Source organism: Felis catus, chromosome D3 (assembly GCF_018350175.1).
Source record: "Felis catus isolate Fca126 chromosome D3, F.catus_Fca126_mat1.0, whole genome shotgun sequence".
NCBI classification, from domain to species: domain Eukaryota; kingdom Metazoa; phylum Chordata; class Mammalia; order Carnivora; family Felidae; genus Felis; species Felis catus.
Window position 1 is genome coordinate 69,352,174 of NC_058379.1, and position 23,269 is coordinate 69,375,442.

General features: G+C 44.4%; 2 long non-coding RNA genes across 5 annotated transcripts; one reads left to right on the forward strand and one right to left on the reverse strand.

The window, feature by feature from the left end:
* Positions 1-471: 471 nt before the first annotated feature.
* Positions 472-17,226, reverse strand: LOC111557332. Of its 4 annotated transcripts, XR_006588395.1 has the most exons (6): positions 14,919-17,226; positions 13,282-13,430; positions 10,593-10,844; positions 5,126-5,241; positions 4,651-4,860; positions 472-636 (listed from the first exon to the last, which is right to left on the reverse strand). It is a non-coding gene; the product is annotated as an uncharacterized LOC111557332 (long non-coding RNA). The 4 variants fall into 4 exon arrangements; XR_002737353.2 differs by lacking the exons at positions 4,651-4,860; positions 5,126-5,241 and having other exon boundaries at positions 14,919-15,276; positions 17,072-17,226; XR_006588394.1 differs by having other exon boundaries at positions 4,651-5,241.
* A 119-nt stretch (positions 17,227-17,345) lies between these two features.
* LOC123381433 lies at positions 17,346-21,244 on the forward strand. Its single transcript, XR_006588396.1, has 2 exons — positions 17,346-17,444; positions 20,631-21,244. It is a non-coding gene; the product is annotated as an uncharacterized LOC123381433 (long non-coding RNA).
* Positions 21,245-23,269: the final 2,025 nt, after the last annotated feature.

Here is a 23,269-nt window from a genome sequence, read left to right on the forward strand (position 1 = left end):
TCTGTCTCTCTCTCTCAAAATAAATAAATAACCTTTAAAAGAAAGAAAGAAAGAAAGAAAGAAAGAAAGAAAGAAAGAAAGAAAGAAAGAAATCTAAAATGGCTTCTCTTGAATAGCAGGCCTTTAGGAAGTTTTTCTCTAATCACAATCAGGAAGTCAATGATTTATTTATTTATTTCTTAAAAAAATTTTTTTAATGTTTTATCTTTTTTTGAGAGAGCACAAGTAGGGGAGGGGCAGAGAGACAGGGATAGAGGATCTGAAGTGGACTCTGCGTTGACAGCAGCCAGCCTGATGCAGGGCTTGAACTCATGAACCTCGAGATCATGACCTGAGCTGAAGTCAGACACCCAACGGAAGTGTACAATCGCATCTGAACAATTTAAAGACTGAGAGAAGGGTGTAGAAAGATGGTCACGGTAGCTCTCTCTGGACGGCGGGATTTGGGGTTATCTCATTCTCACTTACCAAGCCTGAGAGACCGGGCTATCCTCAACCCATCCTCATACGGCTCTATGACAATGGCCCCTGGTCCTCTGTTTCCCTTCTGTCTGGTACCTGGTTGACCTGCTGTACCGGGGCACAGGCCACAGTAGGAAAACAGGCTATTCAGAGGGGTACAAAGGAAACTTTGGCCTATGGAGAGGGGAAAAAGAAAAGTCATTCATGTTAATGCTAAAGAAAAACCACCTTAGAAACAACGAGAAATTCTCTGGACCGGGCTGCCCTAAGAAGACCAAAGATGGTCACATGTGGATTTTCAATATTTTTTTCCTTTCTTTCTGGAGCGTTTATCTATACCTCCTACTCCCTTACATTGTGCTTTCAATCTTTCTCTTTTTTTTTTTCTCTTAGAATGAAAATTTTTCATGTGCAACTCAGCCAGACCTCAGGAAGTGCTCTACCAAATGGGGTTTCCCAGCTTGGCCACCCTAAACGACCCAGACCAATGTGGGGAAGAAGTTTGGTGCCCTTGCACATCTGGGGACAGGGAGACTTTCTTCAGCCTTTCATTCTGTTTTCTTGGAAACAGTTGGGCTTATTTAAACTGTGTCTGGAAGGGAAGTGTTACGAAGAACAAAAATGAGATTTCCTTCAGAAACCCAGTTTTAGGTTTTGTTTTCCCCGGGGCCCAATATTCACTAGAAGGGGAAGACTAAATAGGAAAAAAACAAACAAAAAATCATGTGAGTCTTGGGTTTTCTCTCAAGAGAGAGACAACTGACATTCTCCAGCCCTTCCTTCTGCCCAGGGGCTGGAAACGCCTAAGGATGTGAAAGTGGTGGTGAACTAGACTCTGGTGAACTAGGCCTTCTAGCAGGCCGACCTTAGCACAGAGCCAGAGGCATCATCAAATGCAGATGATGGCAGAGATTGGACTTTCGTGTCAAATCTCCCGCTATGTAAATACAGGTAACTGATTGGAATATTTAAAAGCTATTATATGAACCAAATGAAATAGAGCAGGGGAAACCCTAGAGATTATTGAATCTATCATTTTGGAGTTAGAAATCGGAGGTTAGAGGAAGAAATGACTTGCCGGGATGATACCAAGAGTCTAGACCTACTGATTCATGGTGTGATTTTATTTACTGGCACTCACCTGATGGGTCCTTCAAATAAGCCAAACCTATTCAGCCGGGTTAGTTCTTCTTCTCCCCCACCCCCAACTCCTTTTCTTCTTCCCTCCTCTCCTCCCTCCTTTCTCTCAATTATTCATCCATCCATATGGATCACCTTGTCATTATTTTCTGGATAATTTTAAATTTGGATCCCTTTGATGCAGGAGGCATTCAGGAGGCGGTTTTGGATTCTAAGTACTTAAGATTTTGAAGGCATGCTTTTTTCACGTATTTTTAAATTTATTGCCCTATGCTAAGGAAATGTGCCTTGTAAATCTCCACTTTTTATACTGGGTGGAAATGTTCTTTGGAGCCAAATATGTGGTCAGTTTTTACAAAGATTCCAAGGGCAGGGGCGCCTGGGTGGCGCAGTCGGTTAAGCGTCCGACTTCAGCCAGGTCACGATCTCGCAGTCCGGGAGTTCGAGCCCCGCGTCGGGCTCTGGGCTGATGGCTCAGAGCCTGGAGCCTGTTTCCGATTTTGTGTCTCCCTCTCTCTCTGCCCCTCCCCCGTTCATGCTCTGTCTCTCTCTGTCCGAACAATAAATAAACGTTGAAAAAAAAATTTAAAAAAAAAACACAAAGATTCCAAGGGCAGAATAAAGTAATGTTTAATTTTCATCAGTAAGACACTGAGTTCTATGGATGTACTAAATCAAGCTTGTTGGTTATAATATTCAGACCTTCCGTGTCCGAATATTTCTGTTTTACTTGATGTGTCAGATTCAGAAGAAGATATATTAAAGTATTTCGGTATAGAAAGTGAGTATGTGTGTGCATGCTTTAAATGAAGTCTTTCTTGTATTTTTAGTAGTTTTTGTTTTATGTGTCTTGTGATTATACTGTTGGGAATGTCAAATTATATAGGTGTATTTTTGTCAGACTGTGCCTTTTACCATACTATAGTGTCTCTCATAATTTTGGTGCATGTTTTTGCCTTTAAATTCCATTTTCTCTGATGTTAGCATCTCTATCTACCTGCTTTCTTTTTGAGTGTATCTGTTTAATAACTCTTTGTCCATCCCTTTATTTTCCTTAAGTATGTCACTCTTTTAATAGAAACTACTCATCTTATTATAAAAAATTTTTTTAAAGTACAGAAAAGTTTGAAGAAGAAAGCAACAAATTACCGAAAGTTCTACTCCCTCAAAATTACTGATGATTAGATTTGGTTGACATTATTCCAGATAGCTCTCTATGCAAATACAGAACGAACAATCTAGAGAAAGATCTAGAAAGATCTAGAGAAAGATGAAGTCTACGTGTAAGGGAATTTAAGAAGTTGGAGTCATTGTGGTTTTTTTCTTTAAATGTGAGTTTCTGTAGGGGTGACTGGGTGGCTCAGTCCGTTAAGTATCTGACTCTGGCTCAGGTCGTGATCTCACGGTTCATGGAGTTGAGCTCTGTGCTGACAGCTCGGAGCCTGGAGCCTGCTTCAGATTCTGTGTCTCCCTCTCTCTCGTTGCTCCTCCCCCGTTCATGCGCGCTCTCTCTCTCTCTCTCTCTCTCTCTCAAAAAAAAAAAAAATTAAAAAAAAATTTTTTTTAAATGTGAGTTCCTGTATAGACAGGACTCGTTGATTACTCGTTAGAAAAGATAACAGATGAATACAGACATATCCTCTTCATTGTCCTCTCCCTCCTCCCAGTAGTGACGCTTCTATTATTTTAATTTCCTCGGACTTTTCAACATTTGCGTTCTGCAATCATAACTATCTCAGATGTTTCATAGTACTTTTATATGTAAGTGGACTCCATGCTCCTCACCAGGCTATCTCCACGGCTTTATGGCTTTAGAATAACAGGCCTCTTTATTTCAATTCAACATCCAGTACACAAGATTTCGCCATCAAGTAGGTTTTTTCAAAAGGGCTCCTAGATGCTGTATTTTCTGAGTCCTTTCATGTCTGAAAAGTGAGACTTTGCCTTTATACTTCAATTCCAGCTTGGCTGGGTAGAATCCACTTGGATTATACTCTCTTTTCCTTGTGGACATTTCTCCTTTGTTCTGGCAATGATTGCTGCTGGAAAGACATCTGAAACCTGTCTTATTTTTCTCCTTGTGTGTGAATTTCTTTTTGCCCTGCATGTGAAAAATATATATACTTTTTATATTCTAAGTTTAACAGCTTAGCCAGAATGTGTCTGAAGTTTTATTGGTACAGCTTTTTCCTACGAAATGGTATGTATTTTCAATCTTGCAGATTGAGTCTTGATTCCAATACTCACATGAGTTGACTTTTTAAGTACAGATCTCTCATCCATTTGGAATTTATTCTGGAGTATGGTATGAGGGATGGGTCCAATGTTATCTTTTTCCTAACAACTATCCAGGTGTTGTTTGAGACTTTTGAATTCGAAGTATGGAACATTCAGGGGAAGCCGCCTGCAGGGCCATTGTGGAATCAGGCTGGAGAGGGGTCTGGGACAGAGGTACCCATTTGAGGGTCATAATAATGATGTACCAGTGAGAGGATGAATGGGACTGACAGGTGTCAAAAATCCAGAAGTAGATAAATGAAACCCATCCAATAAATAAACAGTGTTTAGTAAGAGTTTCTTGTACATATTAAGAACAGTTCACCAATGAGAGCTTTTGAATTCAAAGATGATACGGCGCTCAGGGGCCCGACGTACAGGGTGGTTATGCAGTGAAAGTGGGCAAGCTGTTTTAACATTTCCAGTGACTGGTTATTACCATGAGAGTTCCCAGATTGCAAGGGATTAGTTAAAAGTAGTTATCTCACATCATTTTTATAAAGAGGACATAAGGGGTTTTTTGTTTGTTTTTTTGTTTTTGTTTTTGTTTTCATGATTATCTGGCAATTACAAGAAGTGGCCCAAGTTCACTTTCAGTTATTTTGCAGAATAATCGAAATTAAGTTTCGCTTGTGTGGCTTAAAAGGTTTTCTTCCACTCAGGGAATTTTCAAGTCCGCTCCCCATTTTGTATTTAACTTTAACAGTTCCCTCCCTTCGGGTCAGTAGGCTGAGAATATGATCAACTAAGTACAGCGTTACTCTTGGTTACCCCTTGTTGATGGCAAGTGGAAGAATCTCCTGTTTGCTGTTTCTGCCAGGTGAATCATCAAGCTCACGGTCACGTAACCACTGTTATCAACAGCCAGCTGGTCATCATGGACACGGGAAGGTCAGATCATTGGGATCCCCCGGTTGTCTAATCCTGATGGGAAGATACAGTCGTCGATGTATGAGTGGCTGCCAGAAGGCATGTAAAACCCTTGAGAGAATACAATGCATTTGAGAGGTTAATCCGAAGACTGTAAGGATGGTAATAGACAAGGATTAAAAAATTCCCCAGAGCAGAGATTCCTGGGACCCAAGATTTAACCACTGAAATCAATCAAATGAGTTATAATCACATTCAGGTTTTACCTTTGTAAGTCAATCTACCTTTGTGGGGGATAATGGGTGATGGTGTTTCAATTTTTTTCTGAGTCAGTTACCCAGGCACCCCATGGTGGATGAGCAATCACAGGTGCTACCTGGGACAGATGAACACAAGGGTGTTTTATTTCAGGAGGCATTGTTGCAGGTAAGCTTTCACCCAATTCAGGCCTCTACATGATGGAGCCATCAGGTAATTTAATAAGAGGCATTTCTATGGAAACAGAAGAAAAACAAAGGTTAATAGCAGGAGAGAATTAGAAATGCAGCTTCCGAGCTTGGAGAGCAGCCAGATGAGAAACTTTCTAGATGTGAGTTAGAAGCATAGTTAAATGATAGAATAGGAATGGCAGTTTCAATCTGATGGACTTCCCTGGTTTGCAGTTCAGCTGTCGCTGACGAAGCCATTGGGTGGTCCGGTGAACTCCCTTGAGTGGCCCACACAGCAACAGACACGAAGTCTGTCCTGATATGATCCATTGTGGTGGTTTCTCTGGAGTTTACAAGTAGATGACAATGCCTCAAAGACCATGACTAGGACTAGAATCTAATAATGGGTCCACTATCGTTTTCTACTGAAACATAATTTCTTTATAGTCATCCCCTTTTATCAAAGATAATTATAAGGAAACTAATTTGTTTGTCAAATAAGTCGGAGTAAAATTGGCTTGGTCATTTATATAACCGTAGTAAGAATAGTGATTCTATGCGTATTCTCAAATATGACATTCCAGCCAAAGCTTTGGCAATATCCAAGGGGCTTTATTGGTTCCTAAAGTCAAACTTAGTTTTTCAAAACTGTCTCATAATTAGGAATCTCAGATTCCATCTTTAAAAGTCTGGTTAGGCTAAGAAACCAAACTAAGGACTTGTCCAATTGTGTCCTGTTACAAGAAGACCAGATTCTTTTAAAATATTTTTTTTAATTAATTTTTTTTTTATTTTGAGAGAGAGAGAGTGTGGGAGCGGCAGAAAGAGAGGGAGAGAGAGAATCCCAAGCAAGTTCTGCACTGTCAGCATGGAGCCTGATGCAGGGGTCGAACTCACAAACCGTGAGATCAGGACCTGAGCAAAAATTAAGAGTTGGATGCTTAACCGACTGACTTGCCCCTCCCGGATGCCCTAAGAAGACCAGATTCTTATCGAATTTATATAAATACATACATTGTCATGAAGAATAAGAATATTTGAGAATAGTTTCTGAATTCTGGAGGGATCAGGTAGAGAGAAAAAGATAAATGTTTCAACTTTAGTTGAAAAAATACATTTTACCCAATTGCTGTATGTTGTAGATAGCGAAACAAAAAGGAGAAAAGAGAGTTCTTTAATTCTGGAAAACAAAATATTAAAGAACCAGCAGGGTTTTAAATTAAGTCATAAAAATTATAATCACTTCTATGAGTTCATTCGTTCCCATATAACGAATTCTTGTTTTGCTTGATTTGGGGGTAGCAGTGAACCAATCAGTTTTCCAGAGTATTTGTCAGGGTCATATACATGAATTTCTTTGAAGATGACACGTTTTCGCCTGTAGTTGATCGTAAATGCTTTCAGAGAAGAATGAAGAGTAATACAATTATTGTCTGTGAATGACAAAAGACTAACAATGGCTGTGGTTAAAGATCTGGTGAGAGTTTACTAAAAAATAAATAAATAAATAAATAAATAAATAAATAAATAAATATTTATATGCTTGACAAGTAAATTTTATTATTTCTGTGATATTTTAATAGCTGGAATTATGGCCAGTAACATTTTATCAGGACATAAAGATTTTTAGGAATTTCATATAGTTTCTGAATTACTTATATTAAAAACATATACCCACGTAAATACAATCCAAGGAGGTTAACTTTACTTTTTTAGACGATGTTTGTTCCCCTTGCAATGTAACATATCAAATAAGCCTAAATAAATTAATATTTCTCCTTTTATAAGGAGAGAGAGCCCATCTTTGAGGTTGTCCAGAGACCCTCAAAAAATCCCCAAGTCTGTTCAAAGTCAAACAAGAAGATTTCATTCGGAATTTGATTTTGGAAAGTTCGTCACAAATGTCAAAATATTTGAAACACTTGATCAAATCAGAGCAGAAGTCACTGTGAAACAACACTTGGTTATCCATTCAACCAAACTGACAGTTAAAAGATTTTAAAGGCAAACACAGAAAGTCACATAGCTATAAAAAAAAAAAGCCTTAGCTCTTTTAATTTTGAAAGACTATTTTTTTTTTAAGTAATCAAAGACCTGAAAAAGACAATGTGAAACACAGGGAGTATTTTCATAGGGCTCAGAAACTTTGTTTCCTAGGCAGCATACATTAAAGGCCAAAACCAAAAAAACAAATAAAAACAAAACAAAACAAAAACGACAAAAAACCCAAAAACCCTTCGTAATCTTTTACTAAGAGAAGACTAATAATCTAAGAAATTTTGTGATTTTAACATAGAGAAGATTGAACTCTAGTTTGATATTAGTTTTGTATTAGCACATTATTGAGCGCATTTTTAAAAACCCTTAGAAATAAATTAATTCAATTTTAACCAGCTTTAACCTTACACTATAAAATTTCTTTTCTGAAAATCTCCTGCAACTTCCTATATCCATTTAGCCTTTGTCTTATTCTTTTTCTTTTCTTATTCTGGAACAAGTAGTCATTTTCTTTTAGGATAAAATTACTCTCTACAAAAACATATCCTGTATTCCTTGCATACTCCTCATAGAAAAACACGTCACGTCCCCATTCTCTTCCCATGGAAATACAGAGTTGTTTTCCTTCGTTTTGGTAGTTTCGTTTTTGTATATTGATTATAAATTTTAACTATCAGTAATCTCTATTTTCTAGTGAAAACTGGAAAGAAGGCATTTGTTAACTAACAAATAATACCTTGTAGTAGATTAGCAAATTCATAAACACACAATTATAAAAATAAAATTCTTTACAAGCACTTTTTATAGTACAATATTTTAAGGCAGCAAAAGATATATTTATTAATGGATCCAAATATCTTTTATCACTGTAAAAAATTAAGAAGCCAAAAGTAAATAAGCTTATGTTTAGCAAGTAATGTCTCAGTATATTATCTTATTTGGAAATGATGTACATAGTCAACGAATATCCATTATTTAGTTCAACTTAGTATATACTTCTATCTTATTGGCATCTACTTAAATTACTTGTTTTTAACAATCATGCTTGGATTAGACATTAACAGAAAACTATCATCTTAAATTATAGTTTTTGTTGACAAATTCAGTAACAGAGATAGCGTGAGTTTATTTGGCTTGTTTGCGTTATACTTAATGTTGACAATTCTGAAGACATGTCTGCTTTTATTAAATCAACAAATTTAAACTAGCTTCTGTTTATCAAAGATTATCCCAGATTCCATGAATCTAAAAAACAATTGGGTTAGTTTCTGTACTTCTGGGTGCTTTAGGAATACTTAATTCACAAAAGCACTTTTTTTCTTTAAATCAATTAAATACAGCTTGTTTAAAGAAGTATCACATGCACATAATATATCTACATAGATAGATACACATAAACATATCAAAAAACACAGATACCTTATAGTTTTTTTTTTAAAAAATTACTTACAGCTTTCACCTAAAAATTTTAGCCATGTCTCAGCTACAGAAATGGAAACCTCAGAAGAATAATTGATCCAAATTGCACTTCTGGCAAATGGACTCGGGTTACCGCTCAGATAGCTGAAGTTTTTTTTTTTTTTTTTTTTTTTTACTAAACATTTCTTTATTTGTGCACTGTAAGGATTCTTTTAAATAAGCTATTTTTAAAAGGATTCTTTTGTTTATTTATTTTTAAAATGCTTATTTTGAGACAGAGAGGGAGAGAGAGGGGCACAGGCACCAGAGAGGGGCAGAGGGAGGGAGAGAGGAAGAATCCCAAGCAGTGTCAGCACAGGGCCCAATGCGGGGCTCAATCTCACAAACCAAGAGATCGTGACCTGAGCCAAAATCAAGAGTCAGATGCTTAACCAAGTGGGGCACCCAGGTGCCCCTAAAGGTTTCTTTTAAAGATGCATACCTAGTAAAGAATTAATTCCATTGTCTCTGAGAGGTTTGGGATTCTCTCTTTTCAAGGATGTCCCTTAAGATGTGAACTATCTTGGGGCACCTGGGTGGCTCAGTCAGTTGAGTGTCCCGTTTTGGCTCAGGTCATGACCTCCCAGTGCGTGACGTCAAGCCCCACATTGGGCTCACTACTGTCAGCGCAGAGCCCGCTTCAGATCCTGTCTCCGTCTCTCTGCCCCCCCCCCACTTGTGCTCTCTGAAAAATAAAGAAAACATTAAAAAAAAAAAAAAGTTTTCCAAAAAGCCACAAGAACCTGGTCCATGGAGGGTATACACATAGGAGGCAGGAATTTTAAGGGAGATGGAGAAAGAATTTTAGACCAGATGGAGCCCATCTTCGGCTGTTATGCCCTAAGAGGTTTTAACTATAAGGGGCCTTGTTTTTTATCAGCTGTTCCCAAACACAGGAATCATGTGTTTTTCCCCCTTTCAAACAGAATAGGGTGATTTACCAGAAGCTTCAGTCAACATAATACAGGTATGAGAGAAGCAGTGGGGTAAGGTGCCCCAGGGTGCTGTCTCTGGAGACAGACTGCCTGGATTCAAATCTTTCCTCTGCCATTTACTTGGGTCAATTATTTAACCACTCTGAGCCTTAGATTCATTATCTCTAAAAGGGGGTAATAATTGAATCTACTTCATGAGACATATGAATTAAAAGAGATAACACAGCACGGTGCTGGCATTTAGAGTTGATAATGTTGCTGTTACTATCATTATTGTCATGGAGCTGAGCCTCTGCCCTTGACTCCAGCTTGAAAATCCTTAGGAAAGAACTCCGAATGCCCGACTGGAGTCACATGTTCACCCCTGTGGTCAAAGGGACGGGGAACCATGATGGGCGGCCCCCACTGGAACCCCAGGGGTGGATGAGCGTGCGGTGAGGCAACTGCCTCTAGAAGGAAGGGTAATGCGAACTAACAGGAGTTGTCCACCCAGAGAATGAAGTGAGCCCAGGAGAGAGGAAGGGACTGTTCTTCTGGAGTGTCCGCTGTTGGTTCCTCTCATTTTGACGGCTACATACATTCCTTGCACTTTCCGCCCAACCCAGTGAATTTGATAGGAGTTTTTCCTAAAGGCAGGGATCTGCTGTCTGCAGGACATACTGCGGGCTCTGTCTGATGACTAGGTGCCACATGGGGGAGAGGCAAGGCCCAAGGGTGGCCAACTGTGTGGTGGTTGGGCAGAGAGCAGAGCCAACGCCATAAGATAGGTTGGGCTCAGCCACATGGCCACTCGCTTCTTGGGCAGTTTCTCCAAGCACTGACTCCTGGTGCCACTTTGCTTCCCAGCACCCACAGAAAAGACATATATTAGCAGCTAAAAGTCCACAGTCCTCTCCAAGAGGTCAGTTGTGCAGGGTGTGACCTTGACCCTGTCTTAAGTGAAAGTGACACATGGAGAGGCCAATTTCATGCTGTTCTTATTCTAACGATTATTGTATACCCCCTCCTCTGGGATGAGGCCCACCTCAAGAGCTCCCTCTTGCACATGACAGTTACTTTTCCTTGTCCCCAGTCCTGGTTCAGCTCTGTGTCATTTTGTACCTCTGCAGACATTCATACTTACATGATCCACCTTTGGACAAAGGTCAGGTAACCATAGTAACAGCCAACGCTACTCTCTATGATCACCGTATGCCAGGCACTGTGATGTAGAAAGCAGGCATTGGTGAGAGGCTTGCCAAGTCTGAGCCTCATTTTTCTTACTTTTCTGGAAGCTCTGAAACCCAAAGAGGCGAGATCACCTGTTTAATATCATATGGAAAGCCAGGAGCTGAAGAGTGGCTTGTAGAAGTCGCTCACAGTGTGGGAGGAGAGATAGGTCCATGACCAATTACAGCTATGAGAAATGCTGCTGTGGGGTGGGGCTGGGGGAATTGGAGGCAGCCTGTGGCTGAAGGGAAGAGGAAGGCATTAATTTTGTCCCAGGGAAAGACCTGCAGGGATGAAGGGATGGGCTGGGAAGAGTAGTCATACTGGAGAGGGCCTTCAAGTCTGAGTAGGATTTTGCCACATGCTATGGGCTGAACTGTAAACTCATATGTTGAAATCCTAACCCCCAGTACCTCTGAATGGGACTGTATTTGGAGATAAGATCTTTAAAGAGATAATGGAATTAAAATGAGGTCATCAGGGTAAGCCCTAACCTCACATACCTGATGTCCTAATAAGGTGAAGAGATTAGGACACCCGCGCACACACAGTGGGAAAACCCCATGAAGATACATGGAGAAGACAGCCATCTATCTACAAACCAAGGAAAGATGCCTCAGAAGAAATCAATACTGTTGACCTTGATCTTGGACTTGCACCCTCCAGAACTATGAGAAAATAAATGTCTGTTGTTTAAGCCCCCAGGCTGTGGTACTTTATGTTGGTAGCCCAAGCAAACTAAAGCCCCATGGCAAGAAGTGGGTGAGGATGTACCTGGGACAAAGGCTCAGTTCAAATACAGTCCCAGAGAGTAGAGACCCCATGGTCTGTCTGGGGATTTGGCAGTGAAACTCAGGTACTGGGACTGGGAGTTGGGGCCTGGGAACTGAGCCTCTCAGTTCCCCACCTCAGAAAGGGAACATTAAGGGGCTTGAATCCCAGGAGACACGCATGTTCTAGAAAGATGGGGATTGGCTCAAAGTTGTTTCGGAAAGGGAAGATGTGGTTTCAGGAGCACATTCCTGACATCCAGTCTGTCCCCAACTGAGTTCATCTTTCAAAATGTCTTTTTGATATCCCCCTTCTCCACAACTCCACCCAGGCTTGGTTGGGGTCTATGTCAGAAGGACCTGGAATATGATCTTCCCATGGGGGCCACCAGGCTCCAGGCTCTCCTGCCCGGTTCAGAGCCAGACCTGGATCTTGAGCTGGGTAGCGACACGTTTTTGTTTTGTTTTGTTTGTGAACATGAATAGTGACAAGAGGAAGATTTTTACAGGCTGCGGATGCCAACTGGAGATCCCCAAATAGGAGTTTTTAAATTGCTCTCGGCAGAAGCACTGTTATGAGAAAAAGATAGTGTAATCTCTAATGGGGGAAAACACACTTGGGTTAATAAATTCTGGGATACTTGTTCCAAAATTTAGTATCATAATAAATTTATTCTGAGTCTTGTAAAAGGATAAACACATAATAATAGCCAAGTCAATTTAAAGAAAGAACATGAAATATATAGATATAGATACAGATATAGATATAGATATAGATAGTATAGATATATGAAAGAAGTCTTTTTATTGGCCCAAGAACAGACACCTGGATCAATGGCACAGAATAGAAAAACAGACACAGACCCATGTACATATGGGAATTTGATATTTGCTAAAAAAAAAAAAAAAAAAAAAACAGTTCAAGTGAGGTAAGGAAATAGAATTTGATGATATGATAGTTGGTTATCCATTAGGGGAAAAAAAAGTTGTAACCCTACCTCATGTCAGTCACAGAAATAAATGGGAGACAATTAATGATGAAAATAATTTTTTAAAATTATTTTTATCTATTTTGAGAGAGAGAAAGATTATGAGTGGGGGAGGGGCAGAGAGAGGGAGAGAGAGAATCCCAAGTGCCCTCTACCCTCAGACACGGGGCTCGATCCCACAAACTGTGAGATCATGACCTGAGCTGAAATCAAGAGCCAGACGCTTAACAGACTGAGCCACCCAGGCACCCCTGAAAATCACTTTAAAATGCTATAAATACATGAGAAGAAAATATAAACTATATCGACGCTTTTGGGGAAAGGAAGGCCTTCTCCACAAGACATGCACATAGGCACACAGACAAAAAGGCAGTGGAAAGCCTCACGATTTGGTTACAATATAATCAAACATTTCAACACTGAACAAGTGACAGTGAAGAGAACAGAAGAAGGGCAGGTTTGTCTTGGATAATAAGGAAGGAGATAAATCATCCTGGGCTCTAAGAAGGGGAGGAAGCTGTGGGCACAGGAACTCCAGCCTCAGTGACACCCTCTGTTCAATGGAGATAATTTCTATTAAGACTTGGTTGGTATTTACCCGTGCCTTCCTTTCCCATTTGATCTCATCTGGTCCCCGAGCACTTCTATGGGAGTGGATATTCTCCCCACGTTACGGACAATGGAGCCAGGGCTCCTGGAGGGTAAGCAAGCAGACAGGTGGCCTCGAAACGCCCCTTCTACTGACCTCACAGGGCTGCTCCAAACGGTAGGGTGAGATCAAGGACGGAAAATGCCCTGGAGACGAAGTGGAGTTTGCACAACCATTGAAGACAGTTGTCCTGGTGAGTGGTGCCACACCTGCCAGACCGTGCCTGCTCCCAGCAAACCGCGTGACTAAGAAGGGAGGAAAACATTTGCTAAGCGGCTGTGCCTGTGATCTTCGTCATCGGGCTTGCTACCTCTGCTGACTGATGCGTGCCAGCATCGTGCCAGCCCGCGATCACGTGCAAGTTTAGCTGGGAGCCTGAAGCCCTTGGACGGTGCCTGCCTTAATCTGGCTACTGGCCACCGCCTCCAGGACTCCAGACTCCTTCCCTCTGCCTCCATCCCTGCCCGCCGGCCTCAGCGCCTCCCCGCTCTTTTGAGGATGTCACGCAGGCCTGCCCCATGCTCACCCTTCACCGGCCCCTCCTTCCTCCTGCCTGGGACTCGGCTCCCAGGAGTCACTGTGTCCTGACCGTGTCCCTGAAACCGTGCTGCCCGTTGACCTCCAGCTGCTTTCCACCTCCTCACCCGGCTTTACTTTTCTTTATTAAACGTATCGCCATCTGACACGAGAGCATATATCTATTTGTGGTTTCTCAACTTTCCCTACCAGAACCGGAGTCATTGGATCAATGTGAAATCCCAATCTTCCTTCCTCTCTCCAGCTACTAGTCATTTGCAGAATCTATAAGGACAGGACAGTGGCCTCTTTAAGAGCACGTGGGGCCCTCTCCCCCTGCTTTTTTATCTTGTGATTTTTAATCTGGTGAAATGGGGTCTAAAATAGCGTGACTCTATGCTCTGGTTTGCTGGGACCCCCCCTAATTCATGCCTGCTGTCCTTGCCCCCCTTTTACTCTCAAAAGTGTTCCTTCCTGTTTGAATAATGAAGTATATGCTCACCCGGGGCTAAAAAGATTATCAAAGGTTGTCTGGGAGGGGAAGAAGTCAGCCAAGGGGAGCCTAGGAGGGAGGTCTGTCCCACCCTCGGCCTTGGTCTGGCAGAGGGACGGGGTCTGAAGCCTCTGACCAGATCCCACCCCACTGCCTCCCTGCCCCTGCTGCCTGCTTGGTCACTGAGCGGCTCTGACCAGCTCTGCCCCGAGGATTGGTTCTGACTTGGAATCAAATGCAGCTTGTGTGAGGGCCCAGGCGGGAAAACTCTGCACACCTCCTAGAAACACAAGGCCCTCCTTTCTGAGACCTTCTCTCTGGCCTCTCTTCCATCTCATCCCCCTCTGCCTCGAATTGCTGCAAAGATGAAATAAAGAATTTGGGGACCAAATCAAGCCCGTGCCTTTACTGACCAATATGTGGTTCTGGATGAGCCAGAGGAAGGGAGGTGAGAACAAGTAAATGTGAGAGCTGGAGGCTGACTGGGAGGTCCTATTCCCATGAGGGGGTGATGTTCACAGAGGTCACTGACTGCTCAGTGTCCCTCTGTCGAGTGTCTGCCGTGAGCCAGGCACCGTCCTCAGCAAGGGCACGGAGCGGTGATCGCAACGGGGGCCTCTGCCCCCGTGGGCCTGACGTTCTGCTGAAGGGACAGGTGAAATCAAACGCAGACGAATTAGGGAGAAAACTGACACTGAGGATAAATGCCAGAGAGACCACTCACGCAGGGTGTTGTGATGCAGTGGTTGATGGCAGGCCGGTGGGTCACAGAGAGTCTTGATGTCCAGCTGAGACTTGAATAAAGTGAAGCCAGCTTGGCAACGAGGAGGGCAGCTGTCAGAGGCTCAGGCACGCGTGGCCCAGAGCCCCGTGAGCGACAGCAGCCGTGAGGGCACCGCAGGGGAGCCCCCAGTCTCTCGTGTGCTCCTCACACAGATGTGCCAAGGAGTCAGGCCGAGGTCACTTATCAGCTTTACGGTGGAGGAAGTTGCAGTTCAGGGAGGGACGGAGGGGCTGGTGCCAGGCTAGGGCCGGAGCCAAAGCTGGGTCTCTCTAATCCCGTCCGAAAGCGTCCCAGGGCCCTGGCGTGTCAGAGGATTTGGTTACAATGGACGTCGTCTGCGGTTCTGGGTTTCAGGAACTCGCGGCGCTGGGCAGCTCCGGGAGGAGGCTTCAAGCTTGCCTGACCTATGGCTTCCAGAGGGACCCCCCTGACCTTGCGCAGGCCAGTGGGTGCAGGGAGGCACCCTCATGCCCCAGTGAACGTTTCCCACAGTCCCCGTCCTCAACAAGAGCACATTGGCTTAGGCTCCCTTGAAGGGGATGACACACACACACACACACACTCACCTTGAAATGGGGTCAATGAATGAGCCCTCCACCCAGCTTCAAAGTGTTTCTGGCTATATCCACAAATAGCTGTGTGACTTACAGAGATCACTTACCCTCTCTGGGCCTCAGTTTCTAGAACCAGCACATGGTGATAGGGCTTCTCTTAATCACCACACACAGCTATCGTGAGGATCAAATAAAGAAATGGATGGGGGCGCCTGGGCGGTTCTGTCAGTTAAGTGCCCGACTCTCGATTTTGGCTCAGGTCATGACCTCACGGTTCGTGATCTCACAGCGAGACTGAGCCCTGAGTTGGGCTCCACACTGGGCGTGGAGTCTGCCTAAGATTCTCTCTCTCTCTCTCTCTCTCTCTCTCTCTCTCTCTGTCCCTCTGTCCTCTCCCGCTTGGCGAGACACGGATGTGAGGGTGTCCCGTAACCACACAACGTCAGGCGCTGTGTTATTATTCAGGCCGCAGACGACACTGCCCGGTATTGTCACAGCTTCTCCCCCACCCCCACCCCTGCCCCCAGTTCCATTAATACCAACTTAGGATTTCCCACAGGATGATCCTGCTTCTTACTGTCCAGCAGCCCGACTTTATCTTTTCTGCTACTGGCTGATCTGGGTGGTTTTCCAGAATGTAAAAACTGCCCACAAGTTGTAAACAAGTTCATGTCGATCAACTCCAAGGGAGAAGGTGGGTGGGGGTGGGGGACTGAGTTGAACTTGCTGGAGATAGGAGAATGTGAAATCCCAGGAGGGTTATGCCATCCTTGCAAAGCTTCCTTCTGCTATGATGTAGGCAGATGATTGATACAAGCCTCCGTGTTGGGCCAGGACCAATTATGTTGCTCTAGGAAGTAGTTCTCAAAGTGGGTTCCCTGGGGATACTTAGTGCTAAAGCCTTGGTTCCCTGGTCCCAGCCTTTTGGGGGAACTGCTTCATCTGCTGTATCTCACCCTCTTACAGGTGACCAGTGATCATTTGGCCTTTTAAAGACTCCGAGAAGCCCCACAGTTAAGAAACCACGTAGAGCTTTAGCTCGGTATTTCCCAAACTTACTTTGCCCTTATTTGACCTCAAGAGCTGCTGTGGGGACAGAGGAAGCATCTGCTGAGGCAGTGTAGACCACCTGCAGGTACAGGATTTAACAACAGCCCGGCTTAGTTAGGATCAGACTTGTTTGGAAATCCAGGCCTTCGGGGCTCAGAAAGCACATGATGGCCTCCAGTGATAAGAAGCTTATGTCTGGCCAGAGATCACTGTGGGGGCTGTGTCTGGGTGCAGGGGGTCTCCTGGGGGTGAGGGAGGGCTTGGAGTGTCCCCAGGAGACTGTCCAGGACAGAGGCAGGGGCTGAAGGAAGTGGGGGGCGGGGGGGGGGGGGTGGGATGTCACTGGCAGGTGTAAGAGTCCTGTGGCAGGGGTGGCAGTCTGTCTGCATATTCAAATCCTGCCTCCACTACCTTGAGCTGTGATGTTCCTAACCTGGAAGAGGAGAATGATAATAATAATAATAATAATAATAATAATAATAATAATACCTGGTCCCTGAGGTGGTTTGGAAGGCCTGCCCCAGCAAGCCTCCAGGAAACCTCAGCTGTTATTTACATGCGAATCCTCTCTCTCATTCACTCACTCTCCCCGGGGCATCCTTCACTGCCCTGTTGCCCAGCGGCCTCAGGAGAAGGATGCCAGGACTGCGACCAGATGGCTCCTGTGTGGCTCTGGCAGCTGGGGTGGCCCTGGGCCGAGGCAGGAGGAGCTGAAGGGGCCCGAAGGTTCTGTTGACCAAACGCATTTTCCTCCGAATGCCCAGGATGCCCAGGATTCGACTGTTAGGCTCTTTGGCTTAAGGCCACGGGACCTCCAGACAGGCCCTCAGCGTGCAAGCAGGTACCAGAGGCCGAGAAGCAGGTGAGCACATCAAGACTACGGGCTCAAGAGATGCTGGTAGGTAGTGCCCCAGGGTCAGAGTCAGAGGCCCAAGAGGCCGGGTTGAAGCCAGCACTCCGGTTCCAACGGGGCCATTCTTCTGTGGGTAAAAACGCAACCTTAGGGGTCACCTGAGGCCACAGTTCAGACCATCGCCATGGTCCACTAGTGATCTAGGCCACAGGATTTCACTTCCAGTTTTTCTGGTTCTTTGCTGCTGGAAGCGCCCGGAGTCCATGAAACACCACGGTGGCCTGTGGGGACGGAGGGAAAGAAGGCTCCCCAGCCCGGGAGTCCCTGGCGGAGGGCCAGGCACCGCCCCCGCACCGGCTCAGAAGGCGGGCCCCTCCCCGCTGGTGGCCGCGGGGACTCACGTTTCCCGGGGTGAGCGGTGGCCTGAGGCCTGGCGACCAATCTCTGCGCGGCTCCCCTCCTGCGCCTCCCCGGCCCTTCTCTTGGCCCCGCCCCGCACCCCACGACGGGAGGGAAGCCTCCCCCCCTCCCCCCCACCTCACTTCCCACTCTCCCCATCTTCCTCCCCCTCTCTCCGGGAGGTCCCACCCTCCCCGTACCCCCCACTTTGGGCTGGTCCGATGCAAACGGCAGAGGGGACTGGACAGGACGTATAGTCATTGTCTAACAGCCTACCTGCCACCTAGGGGACCCGCTACTGTCCCAGGGGCCTCTGAGCTCAGGAGTCCGTTGCCCCAGGGACAGTAGAGGGAGTGACAGCTGGGGGGGGGCGGGGGAGTGGGGACAGGATGCCTTCATTTCTGGCCTCTGAAGGAGCAGTGTGCTCGAGAGGACCTCTGACTTCAGCCACTTTACCCCCTCCCCCCCCCCCATAGGATGCCAGGGAGGGGTGGTTCCTGGGAAGCCTTACCTCTGACCCCACTGGGCAGAACCTCCCCCCACCTTCTGCTCCCTTCTCTGCCTCCCTGCCCTCACCTGCTTTCACCTTTGCCCATCTCTCCTTCTCCCCCATCTCAAGTCAGGAAACCTGAGGTGTAATGTTTCCTTTACCTGTCCTGTCCTTCCCGGGGGAGGATTTTCTACCCACCCCCTTCCCCCCAAGGGGGTGGCAAACACCCTCTTCTGTCTGGGGGCCCCGGAGTGGGGTGGGGCTGGGGGCCTACTTGTCTCAAAGCAGCTCAGAAGGTGACATGCCCGGAGTTAGGGACCACAAAGAGAAATCCACACCAGCTTTGGTTTTCCTAGTGTTAAGTAACAAAAAATCAACGGAGTCAATTAAAGATCTAACCGTCTTTATTAGTGGATTCATGAAACGGGCAGCGTCCCAGCTCGCAAGTTAAGGGGAGCTCCAGAGGGCTGCAGAAAAGGAAGGTTCTTAAATATGAAGAGGGACCAGGAACAAAGGGAAATTATTAGCAAAGAAACCATTATTTTAGGTGGGGTCTGTCAGTAAACTTCCTAGTGCTGACCAGGAAATCCACGTGGACTGTTAAATGTTACATTTCAGGGGGTTGAAACTGTAGTCAGGTTAGGTGTTGAGCTAACTGTAGTCAGGTTAGGTGTTGCTGGCTTGGGGCTTTAACCTAAGTGATGCCATTTGGGGCCCGCGGTTTTCTTTTTAACAATTACCCCCTTGGATCAGACTCGCAGCTTAACCGAGAGATATAATCAAGATTCAAGGCATTAGAGCCACTCTCAGCTGCATTTCTGGTCAACTTTTGTGTGGTATTCACAGGTCATGACATTTTTTTGCTTAATCTCTGTGATATTCACAGGTCGCAACCTTAGGTTCATAATTTTTCAGTCGGCTGTCCTCTTTGTTCCTTTTCTGACACTCCAGCCTTAGAGAATTTGCTTAGTGGTCAGCAGCTGTGAACATGCATTTAAAGCTTTGAGAGTATGTAATGCACCAGGGGGATTACTATGATCACTGTAAGCAGGATAATTCCCAATGTTTGGAGTGCACTTCAGAGCCATGGTCCCCAAGACCCAAACCAAACAGAATCAAATAAGTCAAAGAAAGACCCTGCTGAAGGAGTCACTCTTTTAGGCCAAGTGGTTTGCTCCGTGGTCTTATGTAATAGACTTTCGATTTCCCCAGAAGGGTTAATCCAGGCCGTAGCAAACGGTGTGGGGTACAGCGGATACCTCCTTGTCCAGCTAAAAAGGTAATCGAGGGCTATTCAATTATCAAGAGCATCTTCGGCCAGAGAGTCTCAGGGTCTTAGCTGGGCAGCTATCGCTTTGGTAGTGGGTTCTGCAATAATTTCAAGAATTAAAGAGGAGTTTCTGATCATAGCCTCATTTATATTTATCCCTGATGAAAGAAGTAGGGATCTGCCAAAAGGAGTGAAAACTGAATCATGAAAGCCCCTGGAGGGTCCCTTCTAACTCAACAGTATCAATGATGGAGAGTCAACCAATGAGGGGTCTTGTCTTGCTTTTTTCCTACAGGCTGAAATAAAAAGCTGTTCTAAATTCCAGAGGTTATTCCTCGTTAGCGATGGCCTGGGAGAGAGAGATGAGGGTGTTATCTTTCCAGGACAATGCCAGATTAAAGGGAAGGACACACAGGAGAAAGGGTTTCATGTTGCTCGAAAGTACCAAGTCTTGATCTGTGGTCTTGGGCAGTCTACCTTGGGCAGTCTACTTCTCTTCCGGGTCAGTTTTGGCTTGGGGGCCTCTAGCGTCTGCACGGAACCAGGTGTTAGGTGTTAGGTGAAGCTTTCTTCAGCTGTGTGAGCTGGACCCAAAGCCCAATACCTTCCAGTTTTGCAGCAGTATCGGTGGTCAGGAGTGCTTGCAAAGGTTCCTTCCGGTGGGGTTCGAGGGCTGTCTTCCTTTGATGACATTTCCAGCATACCTAATTACAAGGCTCTAAGCGATGACCAACAGAATCCTTTGGATTGAGATCAGAAAGGCTTCTTTAACCTGACGGTGACAGGCTTGAGCATAAGACGTTAGAGATTGACGGTGGCTGGTCATACTAGCACAAGACAAGAATTCCAAGAAGTTTGCAAGGGTTTCATTCAAGTGTGTATGACTTGCCCGGTGAGGTGGATGTCCTGATCCCTGGACACCATAGAAGGTATACTCCAAGCGGAAAAGATATTTTCTAACAGAAATTTTTTTTCCACGGTGTTTTTTTGTTGTTGTTGTTTTTTGTTTTTTTGTTTTTTGTTTTTTTTCAACCAGGGAGAAGCTTCAACCCATCCAGCAACGATGCAGACTAAAATGGGGACATAGAGGTAACCCATACCAAATGACAACTGAAGAAAGTTCAGCTGCGGGTGTACAAAGGTCCGTAAGGAGGACGTCAGAATCAGTTTTTCCAGCATCATGGACCTGACGAGGCAGACGTGGCTGACCGACTGTTTTTGCAATATTACGGCAGTCTCCCCACCAATGTCTGTTTATCATTGGAATGGCCTTAAGTGCCCTATGGCAGGTGAAGGAATGTAGAAACCAAACAATGGGGTTTGCCAGGGAGTCAGGAAGAACCAAGCAGCCCTCTGGGTTTTCCCCGTAGCGGGGACTGTTCATTTAATTTACAGCCACTATTCGTCCACCTTCATTTCTCTGATTCGGGGTAGGGGTGGTGGTGGCAAAAGTCTGGCAATCAGGGGCCAGTTTCGCAGAAGCAAGATGGGCATTATCCACTTGTGCACAAATCGTATAGATTCAGCCGCTGCCGCCTTGATGAAAATCAGCCTGATCACATATTAAAATTTCTTTCCAAAGATTCCTTTTCCACAAGCCTTACAACTTCCTTTCTGACATTCAGATTTTGTCCTACATTTTTCCTTTTTGAACAACCAGCCTCACTTTAGGACACAATTACTTCTTTTCCCTCAACAAAAATGTATGTCCATTCCTCGTACTTTTTTGTACTGAAAACACACATCCTACTTGTCTTGTATGCAGAGATGTCTCCCTTATTTCCAGTGGTCTTAGTTACAGTTATTAGAATTCTTAACTCTTAGGAAACTTAATTCCTAGTGAAAGTGACTAAGTAAGCAATTGTGAACTGTCTGTTACACTAGCATTCTTTAGGTTGGCAAATTTAGGAATACATTTCATAATTTCTAGAAACATGTGCTTCTTCATAGCATAATCTTCCAACAAAGCACAGAACATGTTTGCTAACAGACCCAAATTTATCTTTAGTTTCTCTGTAATAAGGAAGCCAAAAGTAGATAAACCTGTGTTCAGTAATTAACGTTTCAGTATTTTATCTTATTTGGAAGTGATCTAGATATTTAATGACTTTAACTGACTCATCACTTAACTCAGCAAAACTTTTAAAGTTTTGGGTTACCAAAAAGATTTGGGAGACAATTTAAAAGTCTACTCAGGGGGCGCCTGGGTGGCGCAGTCGGTTAAGTGTCCGACTTCAGCCAGGTCACGATCTCACAGTCCGTGGGTTCGAGCCCCGCGTCAGGCTCTGGGCTGATGGCTCAGAGCCTGGAGCCTGTTTCCGATTCTGTGTCTCCCTCTCTCTCTGCCCCTCCCCCGTTCATGCTCTGTCTTTCTCTGTCCCAAAAAATAAATAAACGTTGAAAAAATAAAAATAAAAAAAATAAAAATAAAAAAAAAATAAAAGTCTACTCAGGGGCATCTGCCTGGCTTAGTTGGTAGAGTGTATGACTTTGGGGTTGTGAGTTCAATCCCCACATTGGGTGCAAAAATTATTTGAGAAATAAGAAAGTTTGCCCCAAATTTTAATTTTATTTACATCTGCTCAATCTACTTGTTTGTAAAAATTATACTTAGGTTACCCATAAAATCTTCACAAAACATCAAGGTCAATCATTCTCTCCAGCTGTTTTTTTTTTTTTAAAGCATTTTGTAACAGATAATATCAATTTATTTGACTTTCAGTAAACCCAGAAGGAATAAAAGTTTACATTTTAATGCTGAGAACTTTAAGGAATATCTGTCTTAATTAAACAACCGACTATTTTCCCAGATCACATGAACTTGAAAAAACACTTGGGTTAGTTTCTATCTTTCTGAGACTTTTAGAATGTCCAATCCTAGCAAGCACTTGCCTTCAAACCAACTAAATAGAGCTCTTTCACAAATGAATTTTAGCAATATCATCCAGAGGTAGAAAAATAACCCATATTTGCAACATATAGATAGATATCCAAATTTATATTTGGACACACGCATAAACATGCAGACATGCAAAGACCCCATAGTTATTAATATCTGTGGAGAAGATTTCTTAATGTTTGTTTGTTTATTTATTTATTTATTTATTTATTTTTCAACGTTTATTTATTTTTGGGACAGAGAGAGACAGAGCATGACCGGGGGAGGGGCAGAGAGAGAGGGAGACACAGAATCGGAAACAGGCTCCAGGCTCTGAGCCATCAGCCCAGAGCCTGACGCGGGGCTCGAACTCATGGACCGCGAGATCGTGACCTGGCTGAAGTCGGACGCTTAACCGACTGCGCCACCCAGGCGCCCCAATGTTTATTTATTTTTGAGAGAGAGAGAGCGTGAGCGGCAGAGGGGCAGAGAGAGAGAGGGAAAGAGATAATCCCAAGCAGGCTCCACACTGTCAGCGCAGAGCCCGATGTGGGGCTCCAACCCACAGACTGTGAGATCATGACTTGAGCTGAAGTCAGATGCTCCACCAACTTAGCCACCCAGGCGCCCAAATTTTTAAGATTTGTATTTGCCCCAGGAATTAATCTTAAGGAAGCTATGTTGGAGTTTGGGTGCAAAATCCCCCTTTCCCCCCTTTAGTCTCATTGTAAATGTGTTTACATTTCACTGACATGACAAGATTTATATCTTCAAGGGACAAAGAGGGAAATGAAAGT